At 47.0% G+C, this 22,895-nt stretch overlaps 1 protein-coding gene and 1 non-coding gene across 5 annotated transcripts in view; one reads left to right on the forward strand and one right to left on the reverse strand.

Annotated features, from left to right (window-relative positions):
* Positions 1 to 22,895, reverse strand: part of LOC119433205 (MYG1 exonuclease) — a 194,220-nt gene that overhangs the window by 93,695 nt on the left and 77,630 nt on the right. The gene's annotated exons all lie outside the window — the stretch shown is intronic.
* Trnat-cgu (transfer RNA threonine (anticodon CGU)) lies at positions 14,012 to 14,083 on the forward strand. Its single transcript has one exon. It is a non-coding gene; the product is annotated as a tRNA-Thr (tRNA).

Raw genomic sequence — 22,895 nt, forward strand, 5'->3', positions numbered from 1 at the left:
TTTGAAGGGTTGGGTTTCTTGGAAAGAAATCTTGTGGTCCGCCTCTTCGGAATGTTCGGCGACGGCGCTGCGTATTCGGTTGAATGTTCTGACGTCGTTTTCATGTTGCTGATTCTTTCTTTTAGATTTTTGGTTTCCCCGATGTACGACGCCGGACAGTCGGCGCATCATCATCAGCTGATTTTATAGACGACGCCTAGAGCTTTTTCTTTTGGAGGACGGTCTTTTGGTTTAGGAAGGAGGATATTCAAAGTGTTCATCGGTTTGTGCGCGACCTTGAGGCCTTCTCCCCCCCCCCCCCCCCCTTTATTTGGTTCGTTATTCCCTTATTTGGTTGGAGTCAATCTCTAAGTCTTAATCAATTTTCCCAACCAGACAGGCAATTCTGTCGAAATGTTTAGCTTCAACGTCGTAACATGCATGCATGTCATTCATGTCATGGATATCCTGACATACAACTTGTTAGAAAATGCAACTGACGTGAATGACAAGTCATGTATGTGATGACATGAATGCCATGAATGAGATGACTACGATGAATTGAATGACATGAATTTCTTTCAGTGAACTATTTCTGGATACGCATGTCATGACATTCATGCGCGACATTAATGACGTGTCATACCAGGCATGTCACAAAACGATCGGCATGAATGTTATTGTATGTCATGACATACACGCATGCAAAGCATGAATTACCATGACAAGAACCAATGCCGGTCCAGTGGATCAAGTTGTCTACTAACTTGGCCCGATGACAATATGCTACTGTTCGTGATGCCGTGACTGTCGCTGCATTGTCATTCCAGCTTCGTAGTCCGACTCTCGCCTCTGACTCTCACATGTCATCTGCGCTCGAGACAGTTGGCACACGTAAGAAGATCTCGGCAGCAGAACACTAGGTGGTGGTTGCCTTTCGTTCAAACGGCGATTGAAAAGCAAGTTTCCCAAGACTGCTGAAAACCGGTTCAAAATAAACTATCATGATTTACAATCACTTAAAAGGCAGTAATAATTAATCAAGCAATAAGCACAGTAATTAACACAAGTTCGTTAAGATCGCTCCGATCATCAGCAAAGGCTTTGGCTCCATGTGCGCGGCGGTTGTGCCTTAGCACAGGTGTCAAAACGGATGATGGATTGCTAAACACTAGATAAACACAGGATAGAGCTAGATAAACACAAGGGAAACACCGGTGAATCACTGATGCGCACTTCCTCAGCTTTCACGTTGAGTGGAACTGCATTACCGCCGAGTTTACCATTGCATTACTGTCGAGTTTTTTTTTTTTTCTTGTGGCGCCCCTAACTAGTCCGTTGTTACACCTTAAGCAACGCATTTATCACCGTCATGCTTCACCAGTATACGGGGTGTTTCCCTTAACTTGGGACAAACATTGAAAATCTGCCACTACCACGTAGCTGGACAGAACCCAAGTAAGGTTATTTGAGATTTTGAGATCAATTTTTTTTTGCATTTCGCATAATTAGATAATTACTCTAAATAATTAACAAATTTCTCAATTAATATAATTCGATGAAAAGTGCCCATGAGAAAATCGTAGAGCAACACGAAAAACTCCCGACACAGCTTTCTGTTACACAATACGTCTTACATAAAAGTGCTTTCCTAGCGTGAAAGAAGCCGGCGAATACATGCAAAATTGCCGCGCGACAGGCCGCTCGAGGCACTGGAGGTAAAATACGAGAAACAGGATTTCTTAAATCACTAATGCGACAAAGCATTGCTACAGAAGTGACAGCTGACTTCATTTTTCTTCTTTCGCTGTGCATTATGATCTGTTCTTGCCCCTTCAACGCACTTTTGTTTTTGTTACGGCAACGTGATATGGCTTCTCTGTTGTTTAGGATCTGCACGCAATGATCCCGTGAAGATGCGAACCTGCAACAAGGACGTCAGCCATTGTGCGATCGCCCGACGTCACGCACGAGGAAACTTCCTTCCATTTGACAATTCCGCCAGACGCCAGCCTCGAAAGGCTGTCAGAAGTGCACGGCAGAAGCAAGCGAACGCAAGCAAACGCAAGCAAGCAAAGAAATAAATCAGTGACAGGTGAAGGTTTGGTGTCGGCCCAGCTGGGGAGAATTCATGAGCTGAGGAGGTATGTGCAAAGAAACATTGCGTTGGTCATACCCATTCCTTGCCCGTTAAAGAACCCCAGGTGGTCTAAATTTCCGGAGTCCCCCACTACGGCGTGCCTCATAATCAGATCATGGTTTTGGCACGTAAAACCCCATAATATAATTTTTAAATTTTTTACCCATTCCTTGAAAGGCATCACACTGATTAAGCCTGTTGCTCAGATTTCAAGGAAGAGTTTATGAGAGAAAATGTGGTTGTGAAGCGTATATATGCTTCTAAATCATGGAACACGTCATCTACTCTCATGTTGCTAACTTCGTAACTTCATCGAAGTTCTTTCACCCAAATCAACAAGGCTTCCGGATAGATCACTCATGCGACACTCAGTTAGCCTCATGACATTCATTTAAACCTCGACCGTAACATTCCAACTGATGCCCTGTTCCTAGATTTCGAAAAGGCTTTCGATAAGGTTCCACATTCTCGTCTTTTGCTAAACTTATCAAGCCTAAACATTCATCCATCTGTTTTTAACTGGATCCAGTGTTTTTTAACTAACCGAAAACAGTTTGTATATGCTGACAACCTTACGTCTGCTGTTTCCTTCGTTCTTTCTGGTGTACCTCGATCAGGGCACTATTCTTGGGTCGCCCCTATTTTTAATCTACGTTAATGACTTGCCATTTACTGTGACCTCTGTAATACGTCTTTTTGCTGATCATTGTGTCCTTTACCACCCTATCAATAACCTCGCTGACGTAGCTTCCCTTCAAGAGGATCTCTTTCATATTCAAGACTGGTGTGCTACTTGGTTCATGTACCTGAACACTAGTATGACTGTACACATTTCATTCCACCGCCGACCTAACTACATCCCCCCCCCCCCCCCCCCCCCCCCCGCCTACAAGATTAATAACAATACTAAATCTACCACCGACTTCTTCAAGTACTTAGGCATTCACCTCTCCAAAGATTTGTCTTGGACAAATCATGCAACCCACATAATCAATTCAGCTAACAAAACTCTTGGTTATCTTCGCCGTAATCTCTTCATGGCACCGCCACCTATAAAATAAGTTGCCTATAAAACGCTCGTGTGCCCAAAACTTGAATATGCCAATACGGTTATGGATATGCATGTGCTATCTTTGACCCTTACCAAACTAATCTCACTAAAGCTCTCAAATCTGTACAGAACCGTGCTGCTAGGTTTATTTTTCAGATTACTCATATCACACTAGCGTTTCATCGCTAAAATCTAAACTAGACCTGTCGCCTCCTGCCTCTCGTCGTCGCATCTCTCGCTTATGCCTCTATCACAGGTTTTTTTTTTTTTTATTCCATACCTCGTGACAGCGAGCTGATCGAGCTGGTTCATCGTGTTCGTCGAACAGGCCATCCGAACTTGGTAATCCCGCCACGAGCCCGCACCACTGCGTTCCTGCAGTCGTTCTTCGTGCGAACTTCCCGAGACTGGAATGGCCTTCCGAGACAAACTACACTCATCCGCGATGCAGCGCGCTTTGGATCTGCCATCGAGTGTTTTGACTCATCTTTGTAATGTCATCATCATCACTCCCGCCTTTTCCGTGTCCACCCCTCATGCAATGTCCTGTTGGCACCCTTGAGGTATCAATACATAAATAAAATAAATCAGAGGAAGGAGGCGCGCCACTTCAAAAGTTTGCTGCCCCAGAACATTTTGTTTCGCGGGGGGAGGAGGTTCGTGGAACGGAGATGGCTGGGGTGTCAACAAGAAGTTTGGCCTGCCGTTGCCTTGCCTACTCCACTGATAATACTGCGGCTGCCCAGACGTAGAAAGAGCGAAAGGAGAGGGAACGGTGTGCGGCGTATAATTTCCCTCTCCCTCAGACAGAAAGAGACGACTTGCCCAGCGCCATTTCTTGTTTGTGATTTCACGGCCGGACTCGACTCCACCCTCCGCGGAGGAGAGTCGAGTCCGGCCGTGGTGATTTATTTTTGCTATGCCGGCGACCGCTAGGGGAAGCAGCGGCGCTAGCGCTGTGTGGTGGCGTCACCCGCACCCTGCTTGAAACGTACGCTGCGTACGCTGGCGCTGATGAGCTGACCGCTCATTCTGCGAGTGGCCGCCGAGTGCAGAGGACGCAACTAGCAGCTCTCAAAAGGCCTCGGTCATGTCTGGTCGAGATGATCAGACGTCTCGCGTATCGCCTGCCGAAGAAGTGTTGGAGTCATCGGTCGTGTCCTGTCAAGATGATCAAGCATCTGGTTCATCGTCTGCCAAAGAGGTGTTAAAGCCATCTGTCGTGTCTGCCCAAGATAATCAAGCATCTGGTTCATCGTCTTCCAAAGAAGTGTTAAAGCCATCTGTCGTGTCTGCTCAAGATAATCAAGCGCCTGGCCCATCGTCTGCCAAAGAAGTGTTAAAGCCATCTGTCGTGTCTGCTCAAGATAATCAAGCGCCTAGCCCATCGTCTGCCAAAGAAGTGTTAAAGCCATCTGTCGTGTCTGCTCAAGATAATCAAGTGCCTGGCCCATCGTCTGCCAAAGAAGTGTTAAAGCCATCTGTCGTGTCTGCTCAAGATAATCAAGTGCCTGGCCCATCGTCTGCCAAAAGAGTGCGAAAAAAGCGACCGGTCGTGTCTGCCGACGAAGAGGCGTGGAATATGTGTCTTTTTCTGTACTGCGACCCAAGTGGGCGTCCATACAATTTCTGTGATTTTGTGGAACCACTGAAAGCACTCGGACTTAACCACGACATCGCAGGCCTTGGACCGGTGCAAGGAAGGTGGCTGCTTAAGCTGAAGACAACTGAGGCTCTGCAAACCCTCGCAAAGGCTGGGAGCATGCTGGTGAAAGGGAGGTACTGCGCCGTCGTTGAGCCTGGTGTGGAAGAGATTTGGATGAAGGTTAACTGGGTGCCGTTCAACATCTCGAATGCATCTCTGCGGGAGGCGCTTCAGGAGTTTGGCATCGTTAAGAAGGTGAGCTGCTATAAGTGGTCTACGGACGAAGATGTCCTCAACAGGACCGACCGGCACGTTCGCCTGCGCCTCAAGGAAGGAATGAAATCGAAAGACTTACCGCACCTGTGGACGTACCGCGGTGTAACACTTCTCTTCGTTGTCCCAGATCGACCGCCAATGTGTGAGAAGTGCAACAATACAGGTCATTTGTCGCTTCACTGTACAGCGCCGCGATGCAGCAAGTGTCAAGCCTACGGACACACGACGTGTGAGCGTTCTGTGGAACCAGAAGAAACGCAAGTGACTCCGACTGAGGAGGCATGCACTTTCGAGAGCAAGCAAGAACCAGCCGCAGTCACCGAAACAACGGATGAACATCCTGTCGAAGTCTCTACGGGCACAGAAACTTCAAACATCGACTGTGAACGGGAAAGTGGTTTCGAGAGCAAGCAAGAACCAGCCGTAGTAGCCGAAACGACGACTGCACACCCCGTCGAAGTCTCGACTAATAAACAAACTGGGAACACTGACTGTGAACAGGGAATTGCTTTTGAGAGCAGGCAAGAAACAGCGCTAGTAGCCGAAACAATAGTTGAACGCCCTGTCGAAGTCTATACCGGTACAGAAACTGCAAGCATCGACTGTGAACGGGAAAGGGGTTTCGAGAGCAAGCAAGAAACAGCCGCAGTAGCCAAAAGAATGGTTGAACGCCCTGTCGAAGTCTATACCGGTACAGAAACTAGGAACATCGACCTGTGAACGGGAAACTGGTTTCGAGAGCACGCAATAAACAGCGCTATTCGGCGAAACAACGGCTGAGCAACCGACGATGTCTTGACTGATACAGGAACTGGGAACACTGACTAGGTGTGACCAGAACGCGTCCTTGGAGAGTGGGAAACCGCGTCCACAAATTGCCCCCGATTGCAAATGTCTCCGGTAGAAGAGGACCAATCGCCTTCGCAGCCTTGATCGTCAAGTCGGCCTGTATACGGTCAGCGCCGAAATGGTGACCTGCACCTCCTACAGTGGCCTTTGGGAGCATTCCGTTTAAACTACTCAAAGTGGACATTGGGTAACTCGGCAGTAGACGAAGCAGTTTCACCTGTTGCACAGTATGAACAAAAGAAAAAAGAATAATAGTTTTTTTTTTCGATTATTTGTGGATTTCGTGGCCAAGGGGGAGCGAGCAAGGGATAAGATTATGAGGCCTTTTACTGAGAAATTCATTGTTTCTGTCAGATATGTTGTTGTAAACGAAAACAGTGGGGCAATTGCTGCTACGTGAATTGGTCAGGAGTGTTGAATGAACAGTGCTTACTAGTAGCATTAGTCAGTACGTTCTTTGTGATTTCCTGGTTGAAGTATGGCGCGTGCTTTCCCACAACGGTCCAGTGAAAAACGGGAAACACATGCATAACTTGCTTGTAATTTCGACAAGTATCTATTCTATTTCGACAAGGCCGTGCGGTGATTATTTTCATTTAGAATGTCAATGCTTTGTGGCATTTACTGGTTATATTTGTTCGGTAATAATTTTACCTACGTGCGATATTTATCTGCGTACTTTCATTCAAGTCAAAGTAACGAAAATATATATGTCCGATTTTAAGGTGTTGTCCAGCAGTGCAAGACGTTGCATATTTAGTGTGATACACGACACTTGTATTCGCCATAGGCGCTCAAAGTTCACGCTATATGTTCTTGTACTGTGTGAATCGTAAGACACGGTGAAATGATATCGCCGGAGCATTATCAGAAAATTACAGAAGTAGCGCAACCAAGCGTCATTCGCGTTCATTTGAATGTCCGGCGGTTCGCATCCATTAATATTGGTTGCGTAGAACCTAGAACTCTCCCTTGGGAAGTTCGAGGTTCTGTGCACCCAAAGTAATGACCACAACACCTGCGAGATTGCAAACAGAACGCAAATGGCCGATGATGGAGATAGGGTTTTGGCATGCAGAGCCTAAGCTACGCTATTTTCGTTAATTTCAATACTTAAACGCACCAGTATTAGTGTGTTCAATAGTTTTGTAGCTACTTTGTCTAGTTCGTTGTGCGTTACGTGAAATTTACGAGCGTGTACGCGTGGATCAGTGTGTAAACCGACATATACGGTATTGCTCTGAACTATCGCGCCCCGAGGAACAGATAGTAAATAGCGTTTCTTTGTCAATTTTGTACTGCATTCCGTGCCTGACAATAAATGATTAAAAAAGAAGGAAGCTGGTTAATCACTGCATGAGAAGGCCGCCTCTGGATCCAGGCGTTGTACGTTCGATTACCGGCTCGGCCTGCTTACGTGCAGAGCCGGTAAGGCACGGCATGAGACAAGCTCTGCACACAATGCACGGCAAGCTTGTCAAGCGTAACACGGCGCGCTCATGTTTCGGGAGCGCCTCGAACAACTCTTGGCACCACGTGACTCGGGAGAGTTTCAGCGCGCAGATTGTTCTGTTAAAGGCACCACGCAGGCTGGCCTCGTCACCTGTTCGATTCTGTGTCAGAGGCGTGGCGTAAGGAGTGAAATAACAGCGACGTTATTGCGTGCTGCACTAGACTTAGCACGAAATAAGGTGTCAGTTATTCCGTACAAACATGGTATATATCGCATAAGCTGAAGAAGCTTGGGCAGGGAGTTTCTGTAGTTTTTTTTTTTCTGCTCCGCGCAAACTGCAGCAGTTGTGAGCCAGGACGTGTATGCATTGTTAATAAGGAATCGCACACGTGTGAGAAAGCGGTTTGTTGCTTGCACAGTTGATGGGGATATGACATTCCCCTGCCATGTGGTCTAATCCGCCTTTTTAACGGCCCGACGGCGCATGCGCCCTGCCCTGGCGGATTAGTCGCGAAACGTTTTGAAAGGGTCGCGCGCGCGGACGTGCGGCCCCATCTCGGGTGAAACGTCCCCCGAAAAAAAAGAAAAGAAAAAGCGCTCGGACGCGCGTTACTGTCAACTCGTGCCGTGTGCAGCGTTGAAAGTCCACTGGTAGCTCGACGTCGGTGCAGTACTGAAAGCGTGCGTAGCGTAAGACTGGCTTTGGTACCGCGACGAGCTTTCTTGACGACGGCACCGAGAAAATCACCGTGCCTATACCATCGTTCGACCGAAACCAGCGCGATAGGCCGTCGAACCGATAACGCCATAGCCGCAACGCCTTCGTTGGTATATATAAATAATCGCGCTCAAAGTGAGTCAAAAGATGCCTACGAAGTTGAAAGGTTGAAATGCGCAAACTTCGACCCTCTCAAGTCGTGCTCATGAAGTTTGAGCCAATGTTGATCCTGTTCAGCGAATCCTGGCGCTGTCGAGTTCGCGCACCCGCTACCGGCGGACCTGTACTGAGAAGTAAGCAAGTTAGGACGAAGGAAGCTGCGTCTATAGTTCAGTTCTAGCCTTAGCGATTTGAAATAAACTACTCTTCGCTTCGCACGGCGCGTACACACAATAATATGCAAGCGGCGACACAGCGCTGTGCCCAACGGCTGTGCCAACATCTGTACGTCACCGTTCCCGTGGGCTGGCGCTCGTATTCGCAACGTAGATGGGTCGGTTTGTACGTGTTGGTATGCTCACATATTTCTTAATTCGTGAGATGTACTGTTTATCTCTGCGTCTAACGCGAAACAAGAGACGGTACATTCGGTACAGCAGCATAAACAGGCGCTCAGTTATACCAACAGTGTCAGCGATGGCATCCGCGTTATTGCGGGAGAACAACACGGCCTTTAAATGAGCGCTTATGTGAGCACAGTTTTCTCTAATAATGCTTTATGACACGCGAAAACTAAGTATGATGAAGTGAAAACAAAAAAAGCGAGAATCAGTAATAAATAACAGCCCGATATTGGTAACTGGATCAGAGTCGCTGTTGAGTAGCTCAGGCGCTCATACTGACTCGTCTCACGGTGGAATAACGCGGCTCATGTGAGCAGGTATGTGTGTTTTATTCGACGTTTTGACATTTTTTTTTTCATATCAGCGATGCACCTTTTCCCCACTTTTGACGCTAGCAACGATCTGTGGCTATAGATGTCTATGTAAACAAGTGCACCGCTTTACTATATCCGACGCGGAAGGCTGCGCACTCGAAAACATCTTATTTATGCGAAATGTCTAAAGAAAGTTCAAAAAGAATTAAAAAAAAGCGAGGTGCAAGTGCAGGAGTCAGCGACATCAAACTCCAAAGCAGCCGCGCCGGCAGAGGGAACTCAGCGTGCCTTTATCGTCAATGACAAAAACAATTTGACGCACGGCTGCTGCACCCAGCCGCTCGTCAAATAATTATGGCCTTCCATGGATTTGTATGGTTTTAGTTGCTCGCGCGACACAAAACTTATTCCGTGCACAAGATATAGTCCTTGATGTCGGTGAAATCCACGCGAGGCAGCAGCCCGACATCGCGCTGAAGTTCAGCGTCTTTCAGCTCAAGTGGGTCGACGCCGCCGCATAAGCGCACTTTTTCTTCGTAGCGCAATCGCTCAGGTTTATCTAAACCGCGTGCGTATGCGCTGAAGTGCATTATAGTCACCGAACACACCAATTAACTATAAATGCTGAGGTGCAAACTTCCGCTTAATATCGTCCGTTGCGCTACTGCCAGCGCCACCCTTATAGGGTGTATGCACTTGACGTCATCCGCGAGGAGCGCTACCGTCGCCCGCGATTGCCACCATGTTGGCCAACATGTATAGTTTAATATACTTAACCGCCTATGTCAATTCTCCAGTGATTTTGAAATGTGAAGTTTGCTTCTAAGTAAATCAGTCATACACGAGGTAGCAGCATAAGACGAGCTCTCGTTTCCCTCTTCGTACAGATCACAATGTACTTCGATAATTTTCCAGAGACTCTTCTGCTTCTCGCCGAGGTTTGAGACCCATATGAGCCCACTGCAAAAGAAACATTTAGCACCGTGGTCATAGGACCCCCGACTTCCGATTGTCGTTAGGGGAGGGGAGAAAAAAAAAAAGAAAATATAAGAAAAAAGTATGAATGGACCGCCAGATGTATGCAAATTATTATTAGTTTAATAAAGCTCACTACAATATAAGCCAAGATGACCAACAATAACCTCATGTTGCAACCGTCCCCATCTTTTGTGTCGCGAGGACAACTGTCAAAAAAATAGAAAAAAAATAAACATTGAATTTTTTTTTCCGCAAGTGGAAAATGACGTCGTGATCTTAGCTCTGTTGTTTAGATTTTAAGGGTACTTTAAAGGAATTTCGACAGAACGTTTTTCTCATTTTTATTGCTTTATTGGGTAGCCGTCGACCCAATAATTCGGCTACGGAGCGTCAATTTCCCTCGATCACAGCTGAAAATTAATTACGTTAACTTTCAACGTGACAATTTTACAACGTGCGCTAAGAGTGCAGCGCCGCTTCGGACGTGAAAAAAAGACGGCCCGTCACGTGATCGAAACATGCTACGGGGGGTCCCGTGGCAACAGGTGCTTACTGACGCCTACATTCAGCTCTCGACGGGACGAAAAAGGGGGAAGCGCGTCCCCCTTGCGTTTCCAGGAAAAGCGAAGGGCCCCATTTGGCAACTCTCAGCGACAGACAGGGTCATTGTACGACCTTCAAACGCGACACTCTGCTGACTGGCAGACCCCGCTTTCGGTGAGGGTAGTACATCTTTTAGGGTTCCAGCCTTTTGACGACCACGCTAATCAATTTCGTTCTTCTATATACGCCTGGTGGTCGCGTCAGCTTATGAGCCGGCGCATCTTTGTACACCCATGGCATTCTGTCTGCTGGGACAACGCGACCGGCGACAGCGAGTCGTGACAGGTCCGCCGGACGTCGTTTGACCAGTTGTCGCGACGTCGGCGGCTGAGCAAAAGCACTCGCGAGAAAACGACGGGATGCTCGAGGGAGTATGTAGAGCTTGGAAGTTAGTGGCAGATACCCGCTCTTGAAGATTGGCCAGGAACCGAGGATAGTTTAATATAAAACGAGAAAGAATAAAATGTAAAAGAAAATGTATATTAGGTATATTAGGAGAATAGGTACTATTGGAATCTAAACATCGATCCTATATAGTGGTTTTAGGCCGAGGAATTGGAGGCTCTTGTTCTGGTTGCCTCGAAACGTGGCTGTCTTGATTATCATCATTGCGCGCCCTCTATAAATTCCGTCCACGTCAGCCCTGGGGTACATCCACACATTAATTATGTAGAATTCTGAAACACGAAATACGACAATACCAATACGACAATATTTCTCGTTTTTCGTGTGTCTTTTGATGTGTCATTGTTTTTTCGCGCTGTGTTACGGAATAAATCTGTACAAACTAGCTCAGTTCAGCGTCCAGCTGTAACGCAGCCCTACCAAGCAGCCAAAATCTCTCTCTCTCTCTCTCTCTCTATATATATATATATATATATATTGTCACGTAGTAGTGACGGTATTGCTTGGCGCGTCGTGGCTCCGAGCATTAACGTTTAACATTTGTTAGCCAGTGAAAAGCGGTCACCGGTGAAAGATAAACAAGTACACGTGTCGAATCCCGGCCACGGCGGCCGCATTTCGATGGGGGCGAAATGCGAAAACACCCGTGTACTTAGATTTAGGTGCACGATAAAGAACCCTAGGTGGTCCAAATTTCCGGAGTCCCCCACTACGGCGTGCCTCATAATCAGATCATGGTTTTGGCACGTAAAACCCCGTAATTTTAACACGTGTCAATATATATATGGAAGTTCTGCTTCCACGATGTGCATTTCAGTGTCCGATGAAGTGCTTTGGTGTTCCAGTTAGTATTGTATTTCAATGCATAAAACAGCGTTTTCCTAAAAAGACGTAACTGGAACGCCAATGCATTTTGTCGGACACATTGAAAATTAGTACCTCGAAATTGGTGCAGTCCTGAGAATTCGTTCCAAGTGGATACGCCTTGCGAACTCAGCGGCTAAAGCTCGTAGGTTGAAATATGTGACGTAAAGTAATTAATTGACAATTTCGTTAGCGTAATTATGTTAATTATTCAATGAAGCATTTTGATTTCTCGTAGAACTAATGGCCGCCTCATCGAGCAATTTAGATCAAGGTTTAGAATTGTGCTATCTGCCTGAGGCAATTCTTTAAAAAAAGTTCGTTTAAAAAAACCGGTATAATCAACGCTATAGGCACATTATATTTTTGCAGAACGTTTTGCCATGGGTATTGAACGGCTTCAATTCTGCAGTTAAAACGTTTGCCCTATAAAAATATGATTAAAAGGAAATAATGAATTCCTGGCATTTACTTGCTATAATGGTAATCAGAGCTCTAATTCAAATGTCTTGCACCGTTGTGGATAGTTCAAGAAGTCAATTACTAATTACTTATTGTACTAATTATTGTCTAAACATTTATTTCACTGTTTTCTTCATACCAATATACCCCATAGCCAGAAAAAAATGTGAACAAGCTGTCATAATTTTCCTTGATGTGAAACGGCGTTCAGGCTTTGTGGGGTTGAAAACGATGCAGATCCTACGCCCTGCGGAAGTCAGTCTTAAGCTTCTAAATTAGGTTTGGCCACACCACACACTAACAGCCCTAAGCGACGCTGTGGTGATCTGACAATACGAAATGGCTCGTCTCGACAAGAGATGCCCATATCCACCTTCGTTGACGAACACATAGCACCACCGTCGCACCGTTGCAGGGCGTCCCAGCTATTACGCACGACTTGTCGTGTTTATTGCGTTACGCCTAACAAATTACTTTCTAACCAATAATTACGTAACTATTTAATTGCTATATTTATGGCAGATATGTCAACGCTAGTGCATGAGGCGTGCTTTTCTTTGCATGCAACTCTTTTTTTCTTCGTGTAAAAGAAAGCCCGCACACTCCGTGGTTGCCTACTGGAGTTGGGCTGAAGCACGACGTCGCGGGTTCGAATCCCGGCCGGGGCGGCCGCATTTCGATGGGGGCGAAATGCGAAAACACCCGTGTACTTAGATTCTTTATAGGTGCACGTTAAAGAACCCCAGGTGTTCGAAATTATTCCGGAGTCCCCCACTACGGCGTGCCTCATAATCAGATCGTATACTTTTGGCGCGCAAGACCCCATATTTAATTAAGAAAGCCCGCGAAATATTTTTTTTAAGAATGCCACGTGACTATGCGTCCGTGTGCATCGACGACATCTAATTCGCCCGCACGCCGGTCTTCACAGACTGTGACAAGCAACAAGAATGGTGGCAGCAAATGCTACACAATGAATCACTCTCCGACCAATTAAGGCTGTCCAGAAGGTCCGCGATGTGGCTGAAGGGCTCGGCCTGACAGTCCCAACGTGAGAGCGGCCCGCGTCAACTCAAGGTTGACCTTCAGGACCCAATAAGGTCCTTCATACCATACCATGCCGCCCTGCAGTGACAAAGCGCGTAGCGTTCGAGTTGGTTCGGAAGATATCTGAAACGCACGCATACAGAAACGGTGGCCACGGTTTAAAGCGATAGCGAGCGCCAGGAGCCAACTGAACGGTCGGGTAGCTTTTTGCGTTTTCGAAGTCAAAGGTAGGAGGGGGGGTGCATCAATCATCCAGTGCTTTTTGGCGTTGTGGCCATGTATTTATTGTCATTAACGCGATTGAATAATGCATTACAGCATGTATGCACGAGAAAGACCATCGTACCGACTGCTCATCGCGGATGGGGCGAGATACCAGTAATTTACAGAGGTCCTCACTTTTGTTTGAATGCTAGTGTGAATGCGTTTTTGAAGTGGACACGCAACTTTCCTTCGCCTCCCCCAACCTCCCTGTCGCTTAATTAGCCGCGTGTATGGTGTGTATTTACAGATCTTGACGTCACTCGCGCGACGAGTTTATCCCTTGACAATAAACGACGGCAGATGATATATAAAAAACAGTTTATATATATATATATATATATATATATATATATATATATATATATATAATAAATACCCAGAAAGCGGATGGGAAAACGGTTCCGCGGTAGCTCAATGGTGAGAGCATCGCACGCGTAATGCGAAGACGTGGGTTCGTTCCCCACCTGCGGACAGTTGTTTTTTCATCCGTTTTCATTTCCATTAATTTATCATTTCTTTAATTCAATTAGTGTGTGCAAGTAATTTCCCCTATGTTGTTCTTGGTGTCAATGTTTGTTGGCTTCTTATGATATGATTAATAAAATCGGGCCCCTCGCGATTCCCTTTCTTCTCGTTCATATATATATATATATATATATATATATATATATATATATATATATATATATATAATTTAAATAAAGTGGTTTGTTTCCAGAAAGGTTTTATTCAGAAATAATAGCGGAGGTGAGCTGACCCCGACGGCGCAGGTGTGGGCGCCTGCTAGGACGTGTATGACTACAAGTGGTTCATTTGGAAAAGGAAAGGTTGGCGCTATCTCTCTATGAATGCCGCCATCTACTCTCCACCAGCGGCGAGAAACGTGTAAGGAAGGGCTTTACCAGCGCCCAGCGCAGGTGTTTGTTGAAGCCGAAAACGCGAGGCGCCAGGAAATGTTGTATTGCAATAAAGCCACATTGTTGGCGTTGCAAATCACCTATTGTTGCCGTAGCTCGTCGAAACGTATACTTAACATGTTTGGTCGTTGAAGGAAGAACTTCAAGCTGGTTTTTGAACAGGGAATGTCAGTAAAAAAAAAAAAAAGACGACAGAAAAAAATACAGAAAAATAAGACGGGTGAACGGCGCAGCAGAGTTGAAGGAATGGACGCTAAACACAGCTGTCTTTATCTCTGGAAACGCTGTCCCACGATAACCCAGCGAGACCAAGCGGTGCATGGCCTAGCAGCACAATCAGTCATTTGCAGTTAATTTCAAACAGTCGTAAGCAGATAAGTTTTTGTTGTTTGTTTTTTCAGTGACAGACGGCACGATCACCCGGCTGCTTATTGGGCCTTCGCGTTCCCAGTGATTATTACGTAAATAAAAAAAGAAAGAAACAGGGGCCGGTACAACGGCAACGCTTGCGCATATTCGAAATGTGCAATGTCAAATGCAAGTTGTGGCTGTACCGAATGAGCCGGCGTCATGGTCCTGCGTCCCATCTCGTGGATCGTGCTCCACGGAAGGCATGAGTAACTGATCAAACGTACGGCGCAGCTTTATAACACCTTCCTCAAAGGGTCCAGCCTTTCAATAAGCCTTGTTTCTTACGCAGCTTCCCAATTAGCTTCCCCGATTTAGGAAAGACCAATTTATTATTTTGTCAGTAACACCATGTTTCCTTGCCTTTTAAATGTGCCGCACTGTATAGTGCTATTCCTTGCGCCTTCAACATCTGGTGTTGTGCGGCTCCCTGCGTTACGTTACTATCAGTGTGCGCCAGACATACGACCAACGTACACTTCTCATTTGCAAGCTCCCGAGCTGACCTAATTAAGCACAGTTGTTAACGACGTTTAAATGGACAAAGTGGACTATATTCAACGATTATAATTCGTTTCGTTTGGAAGTGTGAACATAATCGATATTGGATTCGTGGTCGCTTTTTCTCGAGTATTCGTATATCCGAATCGATTCGAACATTTTGCTATGCGGACACCGCTATTTACAATGCGACGGTAGATTGCCGCCCGTTGCTGTAGAAGCTGATCTAGCGTACTCGCGAATCCTACCATTAACGCGGCATCCTGATTAACATTTGTTCAAAAATAAAGGCACGAATAAACGTCAGCCTATATTTTATGTCCACTGCAGGACGAAGGCCTCCCCCTGCGATCTCCAACTACCCCTGTCTTGCGCTAGCGTATTCCAATTTGCGCCTGCAAATTTCCTAACTTCATCACCCCATCTGGTTTTCTGCTGACCTCGACTGCGCTTCCCTTCTCTTGGTATCCACTCTGTAACCCAAATGGTCCACCGGTTATCGATCCTACACATTACATGGCCTGCCCAGCTCCATTTCTTCCGCTTAATGTCAACTAGAATATCGGCTATCCCCGTTTGTTCTCTGATCCACACCGCTCTCTTCCTGTCTCTTAACGTTAGTCCTAAGATTTTTCGTTCCATCGCTCTTTGTGCGGTCCTTAACTTGTTCTCGAGCTTCTTTGTTAACCTCCAAGTTTCTGCTCCATATGTTAGCACCGGTAGAATGCAATGATTGTACACTTTTCTTTTCAACGACAGTGGTAAGCTCACAGTCAGGATTTGGCAATGCCTGCCGTATGCACTCCAATCCAATTTTATTCTTCTGTGAATTTCTTTCTCATGATCAGGGTCCCCTGTGAGTAATTGACCTAGATAAACGTACTCCTTTACAGACTCTAGAGGCTGACTGGCGATCCTGAATTCTTGTTCCCTTGCCAGGCTATTGGACATTATCTTTGTCTTGTGAGTATTCATCTTCAACCCAATTCTTACACTTTCTCGATTAAGGTCCTCAATCATTTGCTGTAAGTTGTCTCCATTGTTGCTGAATAGGACAATGTCATCTGCAAACCGAAGGTTACTTAGATATTCGCCGTTGATCCTCCCTCCTAAGCGTTCCCAGTCTTGAATACTTCTTCTAAGCATGCAGTGGATAGCATTGGAGAGATTGTGTAACCTTGCCTGACCCCTTTCTTGATAGGTAACTTTCTACTTTTCTTGTGGAGCACCAAGGTAGCTGTGGAATCCTTGTAGATATTTGCTAAGATATTCACGCATGCCTCCTGTACTCCTTGATTACGCAATACCTATATGACTGCTGGTATCTCTACTGAATCAAATGCCTTTTCATAATCTATGAAAGCCATATAGAGAGGTTGATTGTACTCTTCAGATTTCTCGATTACTTGATTGATGACATGGATCGAGTTAAATAAAGCACAACGACGACGTCATGTCATTCTATTTATGTCTTGGTCGACATGCATGCCATGACAAATATGCCATGGCACTGATGTCATGATATGTCTTTATTGTTATGTATGCATGCATGTCAGCCCCCATGCCTATTCTGGTATATAACCAGAATAGCCACGACCGCAGCATGACGCAGGAGGCAATAAATAGATAGATAGATAGATAGATAGATAGATAGATAGATAGATAGATAGATAGATAGAGACGGCGGGAGGCTGTGGGTTCGATTCCCACCGCCGCCGGGCACCACAGGTTCAAAAGGGTACAAGCGTCACCCGGCTGGCGTTCGGCTTCCTTCAGGGGTGATACGCTTGGGACAGGCGCCTGCGCCCGAAAACAAGGAGACACGGAGTATCGACAGCTAGATAGATAGATAGCTAGATAGATAGATAGATAGATAGATAGATAGATAGATAGATAGATAGATAGATAGATAGATAGATGACGGCTGGGGAGGCTGGGGTTCGATTCCCACCGCCGCCGGGCACCACAGGTTCAAAGGGTACAAGCGTACCCCGGCCTGGCGTTCGGCTTCCTTCAGGGTGATACGCTTGGGAAAGGAGCCTGCGCCGAAAAACAACGTGAGCACGGAGTATCGACAGCTAGATAGATAGATAGATAGATAGATAGATAGATAGATAGATAGATAGATAGATAGATAGATAGATAGACGGCTGCGGGAGGCTGTGGGTTCGATTCCCACCGCCGCCGGGCACCCACAGGTTCAAAGGGTACAAGCGTACCCCGGCCTGGCGTTCGGCTTCCTTCAGGGGTGATACGCTTGGGAAAGGAGCCTGCGCCCGAAAACAACGTGAGCACGGAGTATCGACAGCTAGATAGATAGATAGATAGATAGATAGATAGATAGATAGATAGATAGATAGATAGATAGATAGATAGATAGACGGCTGCGGGAGGCTGTGGGTTCGATTCCCACCGCCGCCGGGCACCCACAGGTTCAAAAGGGTACAAGCGTACCCCGGCCTGGCGTTCGGCTTCCTTCAGGGGTGATACGCTTGGGAAAGGAGCCTGCGCCCGAAAACAACGTGAGCACGGAGTATCGACAGCCAGATAGATAGATAGATAGATAGATAGATAGATAGATAGATAGATAGATAGATAGATAGATAGATAGACGGCTGCGGGAGGCTGTGGGTTCGATTCCCACCGCCGCCGGGCACCCACAGGTTCAAAAGGGTACAAGCGTACCCCGGCCTGGCGTTCGGCTTCCTTCAGGGGTGATACGCTTGGGAAAGGAGCCTGCGCCCGAAAACAACGTGAGCACGGAGTATCGACAGCTAGATAGATAGATAGATAGATAGATAGATAGATAGATAGATAGATAGATAGATAGATAGATAGATAGATAGATAGATAGATAGACGGCTGCGGGAGGCTGTGGGTTCGATTCCCACCGCCGCCGGGCACCCACAGGTTCAAAAGGGTACAAGCGTACCCCGGCCTGGCGTTCGGCTTCCTTCAGGGGTGATACGCTTGGGAAAGGAGCCTGCGCCCGAAAACACGTGAGCACGGAGTATCGACAGCTAGATAGATAGATAGATAGATAGATAGATAGATAGATAGATAGATAGATAGATAGATAGATAGATAGATAGATAGATAGATAGACGGCTGCGGGAGGCTGTGGGTTCGATTCCCACCGCCGCCGGGCACCCACAGGTTCAAAAGGGTACAAGCGTACCCCGGCCTGGCGTTCGGCTTCCTTCAGGGGTGATACGCTTGGGAAAGGAGCCTGCGCCCGAAAACAACGTGAGCACGGAGTATCGACAGCTAGATAGATAGATAGATAGATAGATAGATAGATAGATAGATAGATAGATAGATAGATAGATAGATAGATAGATAGATAGATAGACGGCTGCGGGAGGCTGTGGGTTCGATTCCCACCGCCGCCGGGCACCCACAGGTTCAAAAGGGTACAAGCGTACCCCGGCCTGGCGTTCGGCTTCCTTCAGGGGTGATACGCTTGGGAAAGGAGCCTGCGCCCGAAAACAACGTGAGCACGGAGTATCGACAGCTAGATAGATAGATAGATAGATAGATAGATAGATAGATAGATAGATAGATAGATAGATAGATAGATAGATAGATAGATAGATAGACGGCTGCGGGAGGCTGTGGGTTCGATTCCCACCGCCGCCGGGCACCCACAGGTTCAAAAGGGTACAAGCGTACCCCGGCCTGGCGTTCGGCTTCCTTCAGGGGTGATACGCTTGGGAAAGGAGCCTGCGCCCGAAAACAACGTGAGCACGGAGTATCGACAGCTAGATAGATAGATAGATAGATAGATAGATAGATAGATAGATAGATAGATAGATAGATAGATAGATAGATAGATAGATAGATAGATAGACGGCTGCGGGAGGCTGTGGGTTCGATTCCCACCGCCGCCGGGCACCCACAGGTTCAAAAGGGTACAAGCGTACCCCGGCCTGGCGTTCGGCTTCCTTCAGGGGTGATACGCTTGGGAAAGGAGCCTGCGCCCGAAAACAACGTGAGCACGGAGTATCGACAGCTAGATAGATAGATAGATAGATAGATAGATAGATAGATAGATAGATAGATAGATAGATAGATAGATAGATAGATAGATAGATAGACGGCTGCGGGAGGCTGTGGGTTCGATTCCCACCGCCGCCGGGCACCCACAGGTTCAAAAGGGTACAAGCGTACCCCGGCCTGGCGTTCGGCTTCCTTCAGGGGTGATACGCTTGGGAAAGGAGCCTGCGCCCGAAAACAACGTGAGCACGGAGTATCGACAGCTAGATAGATAGATAGATAGATAGATAGATAGATAGATAGATAGATAGATAGATAGATAGATAGATAGATAGATAGACGGCTGCGGGAGGCTGTGGGTTCGATTCCCACCGCCGCCGGGCACCCACAGGTTCAAAAGGGTACAAGCGTACCCCGGCCTGGCGTTCGGCTTCCTTCAGGGGTGATACGCTTGGGAAAGGAGCCTGCGCCCGAAAACAACGTGAGCACGGAGTATCGACAGCTAGATAGATAGATAGATAGATAGATAGATAGATAGATAGATAGATAGATAGATAGATAGATAGATAGATAGATAGATAGATAGACGGCTGCGGGAGGCTGTGGGTTCGATTCCCACCGCCGCCGGGCACCCACAGGTTCAAAAGGGTACAAGCGTACCCCGGCCTGGCGTTCGGCTTCCTTCAGGGGTGATACGCTTGGGAAAGGAGCCTGCGCCCGAAAACAACGTGAGCACGGAGTATCGACAGCTAGATAGATAGATAGATAGATAGATAGATAGATAGATAGATAGATAGATAGATAGATAGATAGATAGATAGATAGATAGATAGACGGCTGCGGGAGGCTGTGGGTTCGATTCCCACCGCCGCCGGGCACCCACAGGTTCAAAAGGGTACAAGCGTACCCCGGCCTGGCGTTCGGCTTCCTTCAGGGGTGATACGCTTGGGAAAGGAGCCTGCGCCCGAAAACAACGTGAGCACGGAGTATCGACAGCTAGATAGATAGATAGATAGATAGATAGATAGATAGATAGATAGATAGATAGATAGATAGATAGATAGATAGATAGATAGATAGATAGATAGACGGCTGCGGGAGGCTGTGGGTTCGATTCCCACCGCCGCCGGGCACCCACAGGTTCAAAAGGGTACAAGCGTACCCCGGCCTGGCGTTCGGCTTCCTTCAGGGGTGATACGCTTGGGAAAGGAGCCTGCGCCCGAAAACACGTGAGCACGGAGTATCGACAGCTAGATAGATAGATAGATAGATAGATAGATAGATAGATAGATAGATAGATAGATAGATAGATAGATAGATAGATAGATAGATAGATAGATAGACGGCTGCGGGAGGCTGTGGGTTCGATTCCACCGCCGCCGGGCACCCCAGGTTCAAAAGGTACAAGCGTACCCCGGCCTGGCGTTCGGCTTCCTTCAGGGGTGATACGCTTGGGAAAGGAGCCTGCGCCCGAAAACAACGTGAGCACGGAGTATCGACAGCTAGATAGATAGATAGATAGATAGATAGATAGATAGATAGATAGATAGATAGATAGATAGATAGATAGATATTACCGTGACTCAAAGCCCCTGAAGTTTGCAAAAAAATGCTTGAGATTAAAAGCTCTGTCATTCGGCTTTTGAGGGACGCGCTTTTTTTCCTGCCATGTGCGGCATCAAGCTATGGTGTATCGTCCGTTTTCAGCGTTGTAGTGCGCGTTGAAGAACCCCAAGTGGTCAAAATTAATTCGAGCCCTCCACTACGGCGTGCCTCATGATCAGAACAGGTTTTGGCACGTAAAACCACACAAAGAAAGAAAGTGCTAGCTGAAGTCAAGAAGCAGCAGCGGCAGCCCCGTGACGCCAGCCATTTACGATTGTCGACCGGCATGCACGCGAACACTCCCTTCCTTTTCTGGGAAAAGGGACGTTCCGAGCCCGACTTGTCACAACTCCTTCGTCAGACACCAGCCTCGAAAGGTTCCGAAAAGTGCACGGCAGAAACAAGAGAACGAAAGAAAGAAAGAAAGAAAGAAAGAAAGAAAGAAAGAAAGAAACGATTGGTATCGCCCAACTGGCGATAATTCAGAGCCAAGGTGAAATGTAGTAGGAAACATTACTATTTGCATACATATTTTTGAAAGGCGTCGTACTGATTAAGCCTGTGCAGGCCTCAGTTGCTGTCCCAAAACATTTTGTTTCGCGGGAGGAGGAGGTTCGTGGAACCGAGATGGCGGGGGGGAGAAGGAGGTCGGCTTGCCCTTCGCTGCCTACTTTACTGCGGTCGCGCGGAAGCAGATCCAGCAAGCGAAATGGGTGGGTGTGGGGGCGACGGGTCGGGACGGTTGCAGTAATTTTGCTTCCTATTTGCAAGCTATAAGCTTTCGGTGAAGACTTCCTCTAGCAACCACGGCCGGACTCGACTCTCCTCCGCGCTGGGAGCGCGGAGGGTGGAGTCGAGTCCGGCCGTGTAGCAACATACACAAAGGACAGCGGAAGGGTGTGGGTGGCATTACCGTTTTCATTTTCAGCAGGTTACCTTTCGCGAGGGTAAATGCACAGGCATTTACAAACATGCATGTGACGCAACATTTTTATTGCGTATGTATTTCTGTGTTCCTCTCTTTCTTCCTTCCTCATCTTTCAACAGTGGTATATATATATATATATATATTTCAACGTTTCGAGCTTTCTTTCCTTAGATTTAGCAGCGGCACCCACACTTTTTTTGTCAATCGGGAAGAAAAGTTTTTTGCCCCACAGCACATGTTTGAGAACCACTTCCCTTGTTGTATAGGCCTGTCATCACAGGCGTCAAAATCGGATGAATCGTCGCTGGTTCTCACAGCTATAAGGTGAATCCGTCACTACCTGACGCTGACTGGCCAGATTTAGAAAGCGCTCCTTTCTTTTGTCGCTCTTCAACAACATCCTAGATCAGTGACGACAAGCATCGCTGGGAGTACCAGCCCACCTCGGTCCAGCGCCCTGATGAGGTCACAGTACCTTTCATCAATGGAGACAGTCAGTGCCTCCCTGCATTTTTCGCAATTGAGCTTCTCCAAAGTAGCGAAAACGGGGTATCCAGCAACGCAGATCAAGACCGGTATGATGTTTTCGACCTTCGAAAGCGCCTCCTGAGTCACCACTACGTTGTAGCGAGTAGTGGCCACTGTAAACGCTTGCTTCCTTGTGCTGTCGCGATGTAAGACGTCTCGTGAATGACGCCTTCGGGTGCGAAATGATCCTCGCAAACTTACAAAGAACATTACCTGCATGTAAGTAACACATCTCTGCTCGACACACGATAATCCTTGCTTGCCACACGAGTGTGGCAACGTAAGATAGGAGCCGATGATAAGCTTCAAGTTTGAGATTGTGCCCGGAAGACAGTAAAGTTCCGCGGTTTCGTCACATGTTATAAGATTTGTGGATTTCTTTCTTTATGTTTTTCAAAATA

The sequence above is a fragment of the Dermacentor silvarum genome, chromosome 11, assembly GCF_013339745.2.
Source record: "Dermacentor silvarum isolate Dsil-2018 chromosome 11, BIME_Dsil_1.4, whole genome shotgun sequence".
NCBI lineage: Eukaryota > Metazoa > Arthropoda > Arachnida > Ixodida > Ixodidae > Dermacentor > Dermacentor silvarum.